Genomic DNA, 13,447 nt, shown 5'->3' with positions numbered 1-13,447 from the left:
TTAAGTGATTTTCGAAAAGCAATTAAACCATAGATTTGTTATTTTCATTTCGAGAAAAAATCTATCTTGAAGACAAGGGTTTGAAAGCCATCTACATATACTTAATGAACTTGCATGAGGCAGTAGATCTGTCAGGAAGATTTTAGAGCGTCCAGTAAATGGCAGTGCCTTTCCGTTGCATACAAAAAGAAGCCCAAACTCCTGAACTGGCCATGCAAAACCTCTGATTTCTGGTCCCAATTTATTTTCCAAACTCCCTTGCTAATTTTTTTTTTTTCTGAACATCTGCATTCATCAGTAGGTTCTTTGTTTTAGAACACCCCTTCTATGTATTAAATATAGTGTATGATTCTAACCCCTGTCTAGATTAATCCCATTTGTTTTTTAAGGAACTGTTTATATTTTACCTGTTTTGTGAGGCTATTTCTAACTTCACTACAATCTCCTCCAACAGGAAACATTAATATCAGCATCATATTATGAATGTTATTATTTAGAATCTTGGAATTGTTGAACTATATGAGGCTCCATTAATTAGACGAAGAAAGGAGGTGAAGAAATTAGTTCAAGCTCACACAGTTGGTACAAAATTTTGACACAATTTTGTATCAGTACCTCCATCAGAGATAAGCTCTCTTCTACTAATGAAAACTCTTCCATTGAATGTTTGTGTCTAGAGAACTTTCCATTACTCATTAACTTCGTAAGAACATAGGCTTTCTTTCTCTCCTCATCTCAGCTGTAAGCGACTAAATGCCCAGTTCAAGTTTTAAACTCCCCTTTTTATTTAGCACAATATATGGCGGACTAAGTACTTGACAGAATAACTTCTGTGTAGTATATACTTAAAGCAGTTTTATTTCTTTTATTAAAAACCAGTGATTGATATTAAATTTTAGGCTATATCCAAGTTACTTAATAATATCCCTTTACCGCTTTTCCTCATCTGCTAAACAGTAGAAAAATCTGGATCCCTCCTACTTGTTTTCTTGTAGCCTACTTATTTTTACTCTAGTAATTACTGTTTAGTAAGCTTTTGAAGTCTTGGCCAATACCAATTCTGGCAGGTAAAGCATTATCAGCTAAAATGTGGAAAATAGATTTAGAATCTCATCTCTGTGTCAGCACATAGTATTTTAAAACTAATCTATTTGGTTGCATTTTTCCCATTTTTGTCAAACATCAAGGACACACACCAGAGGTCAGTTCTCTCCATATTTGTTAGATTCTTCGTTTGTTGAATAGAGAAAAGTAATATTAACTCAGATTATTTCTATACCAAAAAAACTATTATTACTTCTATTAGTAGTACTAATTACAAGCCTTTATGTAGTGTTTCACTGTACACAAATTAATGACATATTGTATGAAATAGCTATTATTAGACCTATTTTACTGGTGAGGAAACTGAGACCAGATGAGTTTCAATAATTTGCTCAGAAATTCCCAAGCTAGTAAACAAAGCTGCGTTAGAACCCAGTCCTCGTGCCTTTATTCCCTGTCCTCTTCCTATTACTTCATGGCCTGTCCTCAATTGGCAAAGCAAGGCCCATTTTGGCCGTGAAATGAAGATAGCCTGTAATTGCTGCCAAGGAGGCATATTGAGTAGGATGCACTGAATCTTTCGGTCGCATCAGGTTCTGCTGTGCATCTATGAATTCTGCCAGAATCAGCTTCTATCACCAAGATGTTCATTTTCCAGAGATGAAATTTAATGGAATGAAATTTCCTATATCCATGGTTAGTGGATAGGAAATAAAATAAAAATACTCTGTGTTGGATAACCTCCACAAAAAGATTGAGAAAATTCTCATAGTCACTACAGGAAAACTTCAATTTGGCTGAACTCAATTCTGAAACACAAAATCTTAATTAATGGGAAAAGTTAGGGAGAATAGGAGTATGACAGAAAAATAAATGAGCAGTGGTGTGTGTGTGGGTGTGGATGTGCGTAACTTACATTCTAAACCTTTCTTTAAGTATCTGCCTCTTTCAAAAAGTTTCTCACTGATCTTAGATATCTCATATCTTAGTTGGCTAGATCAGTTGAACACTACGGAAGCATTTAGGAAGGCGTAGGAAGTGCTTAATAATGATTTTAAAGTTTTCTGGCTTGGGACTGTAGGAGAATGGTGGAGGCATTCATTAGCTTTTTCTTTTTTTTCTTTAATTTAATTGGTATGACAGGTGTTCATAGTGCAATTTTATAGGAAATAGAGGAGGAAAGGCAGTTATAGGAACCATTATAAATGAGCAAAAAGCTCAATTCATACATAGGATTGAAAATGAGAAATTCTGGGATATCTTTCTCGATCTTTCATTTTGAAAACTCAGGCACTCCCTGTCACACGGTAGGAAAGATGGAGCTGGCATTCTGTCATATTTCCTTTTTTAATTCTTGCGATAAAAATCTCTTCTAGCTTCCTATTTGCCTGTCTTCAGCTGTCCAAGCCTACTCTAACAGGCTTTATAAACTTCCAGGCTTCTGTAATTTAATTATGAGATGTTTGGTGGCTGCCATTCCTTTAAGGAACAAATCCTGCAGCATATCCAACTGCTGAATTAGAGCTCATATCATAGGCTGCTGACAACAGCAAACTTAGCAACACAAAGATTCATAGATCTTCTGGTTACTAACCTTATCAAAAGTCATGTTTGTGTAGGCCTTGACTTCATTATTCCATGAGGGAAAGGAAGAAAAGTCAGATAGATGACAATTTTTTTGTTTCTTTTCTGCCTCCATGAAGTCTTCCCAGATATATTAAGGAGATACTGACACATTTCTGTGTCTCTGGCTTTTCTCCTTGCTATTCCCCTATGTCCCCACTCTAAATATGTGCTTTACCTGAATTTTTTTTATATACGATCCTCATTTATTTGTGTAGTATCAAAACTCATTTGTGCATATGGGTTTATCAGCAGCAAAAATGTAATGCCAAGCTGGGTCTGCCCCTGTGGTCACTTGATGTTTACTTATCTAATGCAAACGAATTTCATTGTTTGTCCAAGAAAAACATGTCTAAAAAGGAAAATCTGTAATTAAAGCATTCTCACAGGCATTCCAAAGTTGGATGGGAATTAAGAGCATACAATATATTGGTTTAGATGATCAGAACCGTTTCCTCTCTCTACCAAGACAACTAATATAGCACTATGTTTATTTTTCTTTAGGATGTCTCAAACACCCCAAACTGCCAAAAACCAAGATTTATCTTGGATTACAAGTATTTCCGCAATTTCTTCTACATCCTACTATTGTGACTGGCAATATATAAATGTTGCATACTATATAATTAGGTCAAGCCCATTTAATATGCCTAATAAACAGAAACTGAGAACTTTAAAACCAAATTTTCTTTTTTGTTATTTTCTTTATTCTGGGTGTCCTGCATTTTTATCTGCACAGTATGACCATTCTCTTTATTTATTTTATTTTATTTATTTATTTTTTAATAGAGATGGGGGTCTCCCTATGTTGCCCAGACTGGTCTCGAACTTCTGGGCTCAAGGGATTCTCCCACCTCAGCCTCTCAAAGTGTTGGAATTACAGACATGAACCACCATGCCCAGCTTAACCAAATTTTCAGTTCACTGATTCTTTAACACTCAAAGCAACCAAAACATCAATTAATTATTATTATTCCTATTTAAAGAAATACATGTTTCAGGCTGGGCACAGTGGCTTACACCTGTAATCCCAGTAATTTGGGAGGCCAAGGCAGGCAGATCACCTGAGGTCGAGAGTTCGAGGCCAGCCTGGACAACATAGTGAAACCCTGTCTCTACTAAAAACACAAAATTTAGCTGGGTGTGGTGGCCCAAGCCTGTAATCCCAGCTTCTCAGGAGGCTGAGGCAGGAGAATCGCTTGAGCCTGGGAGGCGGAGGTTGCAGTGAGGTGAGATTGCATCACTGCACTCCAGCCTGGGTGACAGAGCAAGATTCTTTCTCAAAAAACAAAACAAAACAAAACAAAAACAAAGAAAGAAATACATGGTTTCTCTTGCTCTCCATGCTCCATTCTGTCCACTTGGTTGTAATTTGGAGAACAGTACCAAGTAGTGGAGGTAGGGGAAGAGAGAAAAGGAACAGAGAGAAGGAGACCTACAGGAGAGAGAGCTGAAGCCGAAGTCTTTGGAGGATTTTTCAACCTGTGCCACAAAACTGCATTTGAATTTTGATGTCACTTAACCCTCAGAGTCTCAATAAGCTAGATAATGACCAAATCTGTACACTATGATGACTAAAACCATAGAAACGATCCTTATTGCTACATCCGTGTTGTGAGCAAAGTAAAAATAAGCTTAAAAACTAGCAATGCCAGTGTTACAGCTTTTTTACAATTTATCTAGCATGTTTTCCAGTCTTTATCAGAAACCTCCTCCCAATGCCCCTCAAAACAAACAAACAAACAACAACAACAGAAAACTAGCAATGCCAGCTGTTCCATGAAGTCTGAAGTACAGTTTTCCTGGGTAAATGCTAAGGAATGCTGGCTCCCATTGTTTGGGATGAATGTTCACACAGACTTTTTGGCAATCAGCTGACCGCATTGTTATAGGCATATACAGCTATCTTAATATCTATAAACTATGTTTGGAAAATTAATACATTCTTCAGTACTTATCAGAAAACAGATAACTAGAGGGGCTCAGAAGACAGTCTCTGTTCTAAAAGTAAATAATATTGTAGAGATACCTTCTAAAATCACCAGTTACAAGTAAAATACATTTAAATTTTGGGAGGCTACTTTATTTGCTTTCCCAGTTTCTAGGCTATCAATGCTGAACTCATTATATTTAAAGCTGTTTGAGAAATCTTAAGCATGAAACATTCTCCATAAAGCTAAATTCTTTTCTAGCTCATTCAACCTCAAAGGTCATAGTTGTGGCTTCCTTCCCTGTAATCATCGCTGTAGAGTAACACACCTGCTCCGTGGTACTACAAGGCACTGTCTGGTGGAAAAAAACAAAAAAAAACCTGAATAACAATTCTGGGATTCATCAATGCATCCTCATGATGACACCCTGCCACCAGAGGCACAGACAACAGAGATAACCCAGCTGGTGTGACTTACTTTCCAAGGCCATAACCCTAATGCTTCCCAGTGGGGGGAAATGAAAAGAGATTTATTATTAGTTCTGAGCTAATGCTGATCAATGAGCAAAATGCCATGAAGCTGTGGCCAAAGCTATATATGTTGTCCAAGAAAAAATAAAGGAAAGGATGAGGGGGGAAAAGCCTGCAATATGCAAGAGAAATACAGGGGAGAATAAAATCTCTTTTGTTAGGAAACGGTCCCTCATGACCAAGAGTGGCGCTGCACCATCTGTTCACGATACTGTGGTCTCACAGTGCAAATGCCTGTCATGTACAACAAGCAGTCGAAGCATTAGGAAAAGCGGACATTTCCAAGGTAATTTTTCTAATATAAAGCAAGTTTATCAGCAATCTGCAGGCCTCTCTTTTACTTCACATTCACAAGCCTTCGATCTATAAGGGCAAACTCCCTATGGAGTCCCATCCTGTTGCTGAGGGTGAAAAGGACAGAAATTATAGGCCTGAGGGAAGGGGTGAGACAGACACAGAGTGGCAAAAGAGAGATACTAGGGAAAGTGGGCATGACCACCAGAGCCCTGTGGAAATGTATTTAATATATGGCATTCTTATTCACCTTGCTGTGAGATCAGCTTTGCATCTTAATTACCAGCTGGCATTCCCAAAATATCCTTCCACCCATGGGGGAATTGTTGTGGAAGATTTTGAGCAGTGGCAATGCTAATGACAAGAGTAAATGTCTTGGGGTGCACGAAATGTGACTGTCATATGCAAGTGCATAGAGCAGCAAGTCGAATGGCCAGGAGAAAAGTTACAACAAAGGAAAAAGTGAAGTGTTCACAGAAACAAAGATTAGGGCTGTAGGAATGCTGAGTCTGAGAAGATGAAGGAGAACAGGGAGGATGCTAGAAACAGATCTAGACAAATGGTCTGTTCCTAGTAGAAACTCCCAGGTTGCAGGGTAAACACTTTTCCAGGAAGCAAGAACCAGGAAATGCACTAGATCAGAGGAAGAAGAGAAAGCATGCAAGGACATGGTCACTAACAGAGACCTTGGTAGCTAATGTGGTTCTGTTCCCTCACACCTCCCCTTATTTTTCTCTTTCCCTGTTAAGAGCCTGCCCTAAGCAAAACAGGCTGGGAGGCTGACAGCTGATGTCAATTCACAACAGCTGGCCTGATAGCAACTATGGGTACAGGGGACAAAGAGAGAGAAATCACAGAAGGCGCTCCCCCACAAAGGCACTCATATGGTGTAGTATGTTAAAACATAAACGTCGCTAGCTAATGCCAGGGTTTACTACACATAGCGCAAACTTGCCTAGAGGTTAAACTTAGGCACTGAGATGAACAGGAGTTTGAATCTTAATTCTGTCTCTCAAGAAAACTGTGCCCTTGGGCAAATTACTGAACCTGGAATATCTATACTATAAGGATAACAATAAGCACCTTATAGAGATATTTTAAAAACTAAATTAAATAATCTATGTATAATTCTTAGCAGAGTATGTTCATTTAGTCAAATGTATTTCCTACTAGATCCACTGTGGGACAAGCACTGCCCTAAGCATCAAGGATTTGATACTAGACAAGAAAATCTCTGTCTTCACATTCTGATGTGGACATAAAGTTATCAATACATAAATATTAGCTTTTATTCTTATTAATGTATCATAAAAATGAGTATAATTATGTTTATTATTCACTTTTTTCCACAGCTATGATGAGAAGCAATGTGCTCAGCTCTATCCAAAGAAATAAAGAGGTAACTCAAACAATAAAGACAACTAAATGTTAATGTAAAAGAAAGGCAGCACAGAGGTAGGTAGGAAGGAAGGAAGGAAGAAAGGAAGGAAGGAAGCAAAGAAGGAAGGGAGGAAGGGAGGGAGGGGAGGGGAAAGGAGGGGAGGGGAGGGGAAAGGAGGGAGGGGAGGGGAAAGGAGGGGAGGGAATGTGGAACTGTTAGAAAAACCTTGGTGAAGAATGTGATTCTGGAAAATGTGATTCTGGAGACTTGATTTCTGGGAAATAGCCTCTTGGAAGGTTGGTGAAATAAAGCATGGAACATACTTGGTTGGCAGCTAACACATGGAAACTAGATAGTAGTAGTAGTGAATCTACCCCACATCAGCAATTTCCTAACTGTAGGTGAGCTTGTTAACATCTCAGTTCTCTAATCTATCAAAATCAGTATGATTTGCAGTCAGTCCTTTAGTTATGTGTTGATCCACTGAAATAATAGATGTAAAATGGATGTCAACATGGAAGAACTTATATTCTATGTAAACATAAAGTACCAATAATATTCTGGAATAGTTTTGGGTCATAGAACATTTTAATGGCACAAAATAATTTGGGAAGCTCTGGGGAAACAACTCTATTCTGATCAGACCACACTGTTCTGTGAAAGTGATTCTTTCTTAAACGTGGGGTAAGATTTGGGGCAGGCCCAAATCTCTATGCTCTCAAATAATCCTGCATTATTGCATTTATGAGAATTTTTTTAAAATACTAAGCAAACGTCATAATTATGTGTATCTTTTTTCTTGTTTTTGCAAAGCTATCTTTTTTTCTTTACATAAACACTATGTAATGCAGCTGGGCTGTTATATGTATGTCATTAAATTGTATTTCCTATTAAATTATTTGTTTGTTTACATCTGTTTTCCAAATTGAGATTGGTCCATTGTTTTTGGTTTGAGGCAAACATTGTCACGTTATAGAATCTGCCTTGTTTGTTTTTAAGAATTAATTTAAACCTCTCCATTATTTAATGTGATGAATAGTTTATATACCATATGTAGTACCTGCTTATTAGAAGTTTAGCATAATTTGTCAGTAAAATAATTGGAATTTCTTAGAAGCTTTGATTAGAATAGTTCTTTAAAATTTAATGTCTTTCTCAGTCATTTTCATTTTGTAATGAGAAATGCATATTAATTAGTATATACTCACACATAGCATTTTCCTTTTCATGAAAGTTATCAGTTGTGCTCACTTCTAATTGCATAAAATTTTAAATAGATTAAATTGCTATAGTTTATTATTTTATTTTGTCCTTTTAAAAACTAACATTTGGATAAATTTAATTTTATTCTTGGTGTGAACCCTAAGTTTCTTTTTTTTTAGACAGGTTCTTGCTCTGTCATCCAGACTGGAGTACAGTGTTGCACTCACGGCTCACTGCAGCCTCAACTTCCCCAGGCTCAAGCGATCCTCCCACCTCAACCTCCTGTAGCTGGGACGATGGCATGTGCCACCGCTGGGATTACAGGTGTGAGCCAATGTACCCTGATCTTTTATTTTTTAAAAAAAAGTAATTTTCATTTTAAAATATATTTTATTAAATAAAACAAATCTATAATAATTACTTGTTTTTTATTTTAGTAATGAAGATATTTAAAAGCCTTTCCTTCCATGAACAGCTTTGGCTGTTGTAAATCTTTTTATATTGATTTAATTTTTACTGTTGTGAGTAATAATGTAGAATTTTATCATTGTATTTCTATTACTTTTGTTGTGTATTTATTTTGTTTTATTTTTTGTTTGCGTTTTTAAATATTGTCATCTGTTTTTAATTTTAAGCATTATGATCATTGTCTTATTTTTGCTTTTTAAACAAATGGGGCCTCACAGCTTGTGAGACAGGCCAGGATTTAAGCAATTGAAATTGGGTGTAGGAATTGAGCCACATTTGCCTGCAGGCTTCATATACTCAAAGATTTAAACAAACATACAGAACTGAAGGTAGATTCAAGATTTATGTTCAGATAAACAAACTGTCAAATTTTGCTGCTTTTTAATGAGAACATAGTTGTGTTTTCTAAATATCCTTATATCTAAGAAAATATACAGCTTAATAAAAATATATCTGCAATAATGTCCAATTCTATTTCACTAAAGAACTGTGTACTACCTTTAATCAGTATGGCAAACGAAAGAAAACCTGTTCTTTTTCAGATCTTCCTGATGATATATTAACTTGGATTAGTTACCCAGTTTGTATGGTAGCTGTTTTTGCATTGTTTCAAGAACTGTACTTCTGTGCTTTCCTTTTTAGAAATTTATGTGTGTTTTCAAAGTATTCTCTACTAAGTATTGGACCATTTAAGTTCCACACTCATCTTTATTTCCACTTGTCTTCTGAACTTGAAATGGCTCTCCCTATCCTACCTCCAACATGTTATTTTTATTACTAAAGCTTCTCTTCCAGTTTTTTATTGTTTTTTTCCTTGCTTTCCAGAACTCCTATAATGCTCATGGAAGGCTCTTCCAGCTTCATCTTCCAGGTCTCTTGCTTTTTCTCCACAGTTTTTATGAGTTTCATATCTCTTCACCTATTTGCTTTGAGCTTGATATGGTTTGGCTGTTTCCCCACCCAAATCTCATCTTGAATTGCATTCTTCATAATCCCCACGTGTCATGGGAGAGGCATGGTAGGAAGTGATTGGATCATGGAAGCAGTTTCCCCCATGCTGTTCTCGTGATAGTGATTTCTCATGAGATCTTATGGTTTTATAAGGTGCCCTTCCCCCTTCACTAGGCACTTCTCTTTTCTGCTGCCTTGTGAAGAAGGTGCCTTGCTTCCCTTTCACCTTCCACCGTGATTGTAAGTTTCCTGAGGTCTCCCAAGCCTTGTTAAACTGTGAGTCAATTAAACCTCTTTCCTTTATAAATTACTTAGTCTCGGGCAGTTCTTTACAGCAGTATGAAACAGACTAATACAGGGATATTTCTACTCCTTGTTTTTGCACACATCTAACTACACCTCAACAGTAACTACCTTCCCCATGTTTCAGCCAGTAAATATTTTACTTGGAAAATCAAGTTTTATATTTCTCACAGAACGTTGTGCCTTGTGGAAAGATTTCTTAATTGTTCTACATAATATATATTTTCTAGTTGTTATCTGACCTATTATTTTAGTGACTGTTTTACTAGAGACCATATCTTTGGGATATACTTTAGTTCTTTTCTCTTTACACTTAGGAAAATGTGTTTCTTTTTTTTAAAACCTGTGTTTTATTTATTTATGTATTTTCTTTACTTACCCAGTGTGGCTTAGGTGAAGTTTTTGAGCCTGTAGCAAGTTCATGAGTGGTAAATGGTATGGTGGGTCTTCCCAAGTGGGTTATATAGTGCAAGAGCAAGACAGTCCACAACCTATCTTTTCACCTGGTTGATGCCTCCCTCTTTCCTAGTCTTCTCTGCCTAAAGGATGGCAAATGCTGGTATGCTCCCTGCTTCAAGGGCAGGGAGGACTCTTCACACATCTTTACCTAACTCACAGCTCCTAAAGAAGTAGGAACATAGATAGTTCAAATAACACTTGCTGAGCAGAAGCAGCCTCTCCTCTCCTTGCTCCACATATCTCCACAGGCCATCTCTTCAAATTTTGAATATTCCTTCTGAGCCTCCTTTCAGTGAATATACCTACCTATTGAAATAAGCCATTAAGTTAACTAATTAATTATACCTGATGTAAATGACGAGTTGATGGGTGCAGCACACCAACATGGCACAAGTATACATATGTAGCAAACCTGCACGTTGTGCACATGTACCCTACAACTTGAAGTTTAATAATAATAAATAAATTTAAAAAAAAAAAAAAAAAAAGAGAAAATCCTAATAGATGCTGAAAAAGCAACTGAAAAAAAATAAATACCATTCTAATAAAATATTGGAATCTACAGAATTTGAATAAAATAAAATTGTTTAAAAACAATAAAATCAAAATAACAAAAATTTACAGAAAATATTTTCCTAAAGAGTGAAACAGTGATCAATTAAAATCACAAATAAGATTGGTATTGGTATGACTAGTGTACAATGTTATTAAATGTTGACTTGGGGGAGTCTAGTAAATGTAGTAATATAAGAAAACGAAATAGTTGATATAAGCATTTAAGAGGAACATATATTTCTTTATTTTGATAATATATTTGCATTTAAAGGAATGCTAATATTAAGAGATGAATTTGGGAAGATTGATGAATACAAGATCAGTAATTTTCCTATTATGTAAATATAGATGAGCACAAATGAAGGGAATATTTTTGTAGATAATTTGAAAAAATATATATATTCAAACTTAGAAAAAAAGATGGAGGGTTTATGATTTTTGATGGGTTAAAAATAAGTTCTAAAGAAATGGGAACTTAATGTTCTTTAATAAATTAACAAAATATTAAAGGAGTAAATGCTTCCAAACTTAATATATAAATATATAAATCTTTTATTTTATTTTGTTTTGCAATGAAAAAATGTTATTGCAATTCCCCAGTATAACCAAGAAAAGTAGAAATAATAGACCATCTGTGGAGGAATGGCCTTATCTGATATCAGAGCACACTGTAAAGCCATTGTGATCTAATCAACATGATGTTGTCATAGGTTTGGTGAATATATTCTTAGGGTTGGCATAGTATGGTCATGGTCCACTTCCTGCTTTTTACCTGTTTTTGTATGGGTTTCACATTTTTCATTGATTGAAAAACAAGTACCAGAAGAGAAATATAGCATGAAAAATAAAAATTGTATGACATTAATATTTTAGTATTCATCAATAAAGTTTTATTCGAACACAATGTGGTCATTTATTTGTATATATTCTATGGCTCCTTTCATGATACAATATCAGAATTGAGTCTTTGTGTTAAAGATCATCTAGCATAAAAAGTGTTTACTATCAGGTCCTTTACAGAAATATATGTGAGAACTGTTGGTTTAACATATAATGTTCTACATATAAATATGTATCATTGATATATTATTATATGAAGATGGTAGTATAAATTATGCTGGCACAAATGATCAATCTTGAAAATAGAACAGGATGAAAATAGTATGAAAACAAAACAGGTTATCCATCTCATGTCATACAGTAAACACAATTTAATAATATTGGATGGATAACTGTAAAATGTAAAACAATAAAATTGTTCCAACAAGATCTGATAATATGAGATGTAAGTAATTTTCTTAAAAAAACAAAAAAACAAAAAACTGCAAACCCAGAAACTAACAAAGAAAGCCTATATAATATTTAACTGTGAAAATTTAAATATTATTATAAAAAGTTTAAAAGCCTGAATAGATACATTTCCACTTGAGGGAGATAATTCCAATTTAAGGTTTAGACAAAGGATTAGGATCTATAATATAGTTTCACTGTCAGCTATACAATAAGAATAACATCAAGTAATATCAAGATAAAATTCATAAAGGAGCAAATCCAAATGGCAAAACAAAACAAAACAAAAACTCAAACTCAGTGGTAGTTGGGGAAATGCAAATATAAATGTGTTATTATTTTACAACCATCAGACTGGGAAAAATTTCAAAAGAGCAATAACACTTATTGCAGGTGGGGAAAATGGCTTGTGGATATTTAAACTGAAACAGCCTTTTTGGAATGCAATCAGATAAGTATACTAAACATTCGAAAAAAATATATTCATTAATCCTACCGCTAAGATTGTCAAAAATAATTAAAAAAATCAAAGTTATATGTTTTAAGCTTTTTGTTGCAAAATTGTACACGGAAGAAAAAAAGCAAAAGAAACAATCATCAATAGGTTCATGACTGGGTAAGTTATGGTACATATCTTGTATGGAATATCACGCAACTGTTAAAGAAAACAATCTTTGATATGAACAGTCTTTTTTCAGCATGGAGAATAAGGTGAATAACGTGAATGGAGACATATAGGGTTAATGAGAGAAGAAAAGGGAAGGTGAAAGAAAATGTTCAAAAAGAAAAACATCATCTGAAAAGATTGCCTGATATATCTGTAATTACGCTGAGATAATTATGAATATATGTATAGGTATGAATTAACATTATTTGATACAATTTTGTTTCTGTTTAGCTTCACATTTTTAAATGGCCTTTACCTTGTACATTATCAAATGTTTTTGATTCATGTAGGTTAAGTAAATTTATATCTGTGTCATGTGTTTCTTTTGCATTATGAAATTGTCCTTATATTTATATTTCTATTTTTGCTTACTCTTTTATTACATTCAATATTTACTTATTTGTTTATCTTCATGTAGCCCCATTACTTAATTTAGTGTTTGTTGTGATTAAATCTTAACTGGTGCCTCTCAATTTGTGAATTAAGTTTTCTTCACTTTCCCACTATCGTGATCACACTTGCCCTCATTTTGCTCTTACATTGAGGATAATTCTCTATGTTTAATACATTTAAGTATAAACCATGTTTGGTAAGCACATAATTATTTTATTTTTATTAGTAATGACTCTTCCTTCCCCTTTTTTTCCTCCTCCTCCTCCTCAATATTTCTTCTGGAGACCAAAATCATTTTGGACTATACTGCATGATCTAGTGATCCATATTCCATGTTGATCCCCTTTTCTTTTAA

The 13,447-nt window shown here is 34.9% G+C and overlaps 1 non-coding gene across 1 annotated transcript; it reads left to right on the top strand.

Moving 5' to 3' along the window:
- Positions 1-4,319: 4,319 nt before the first annotated feature.
- On the top strand, positions 4,320-4,381 carry LOC119618673 (U7 small nuclear RNA). Its single transcript, XR_005235043.1, has one exon. It is a non-coding gene; the product is annotated as a U7 small nuclear RNA (small nuclear RNA).
- Positions 4,382-13,447: the final 9,066 nt, after the last annotated feature.

This window comes from Chlorocebus sabaeus, chromosome 18 (genome assembly GCF_047675955.1).
Source record: "Chlorocebus sabaeus isolate Y175 chromosome 18, mChlSab1.0.hap1, whole genome shotgun sequence".
NCBI classification, from domain to species: domain Eukaryota; kingdom Metazoa; phylum Chordata; class Mammalia; order Primates; family Cercopithecidae; genus Chlorocebus; species Chlorocebus sabaeus.
Note: the sequence above shows the minus strand (reverse complement) of the source record. Positions and strands in the feature narration are given on the sequence as shown.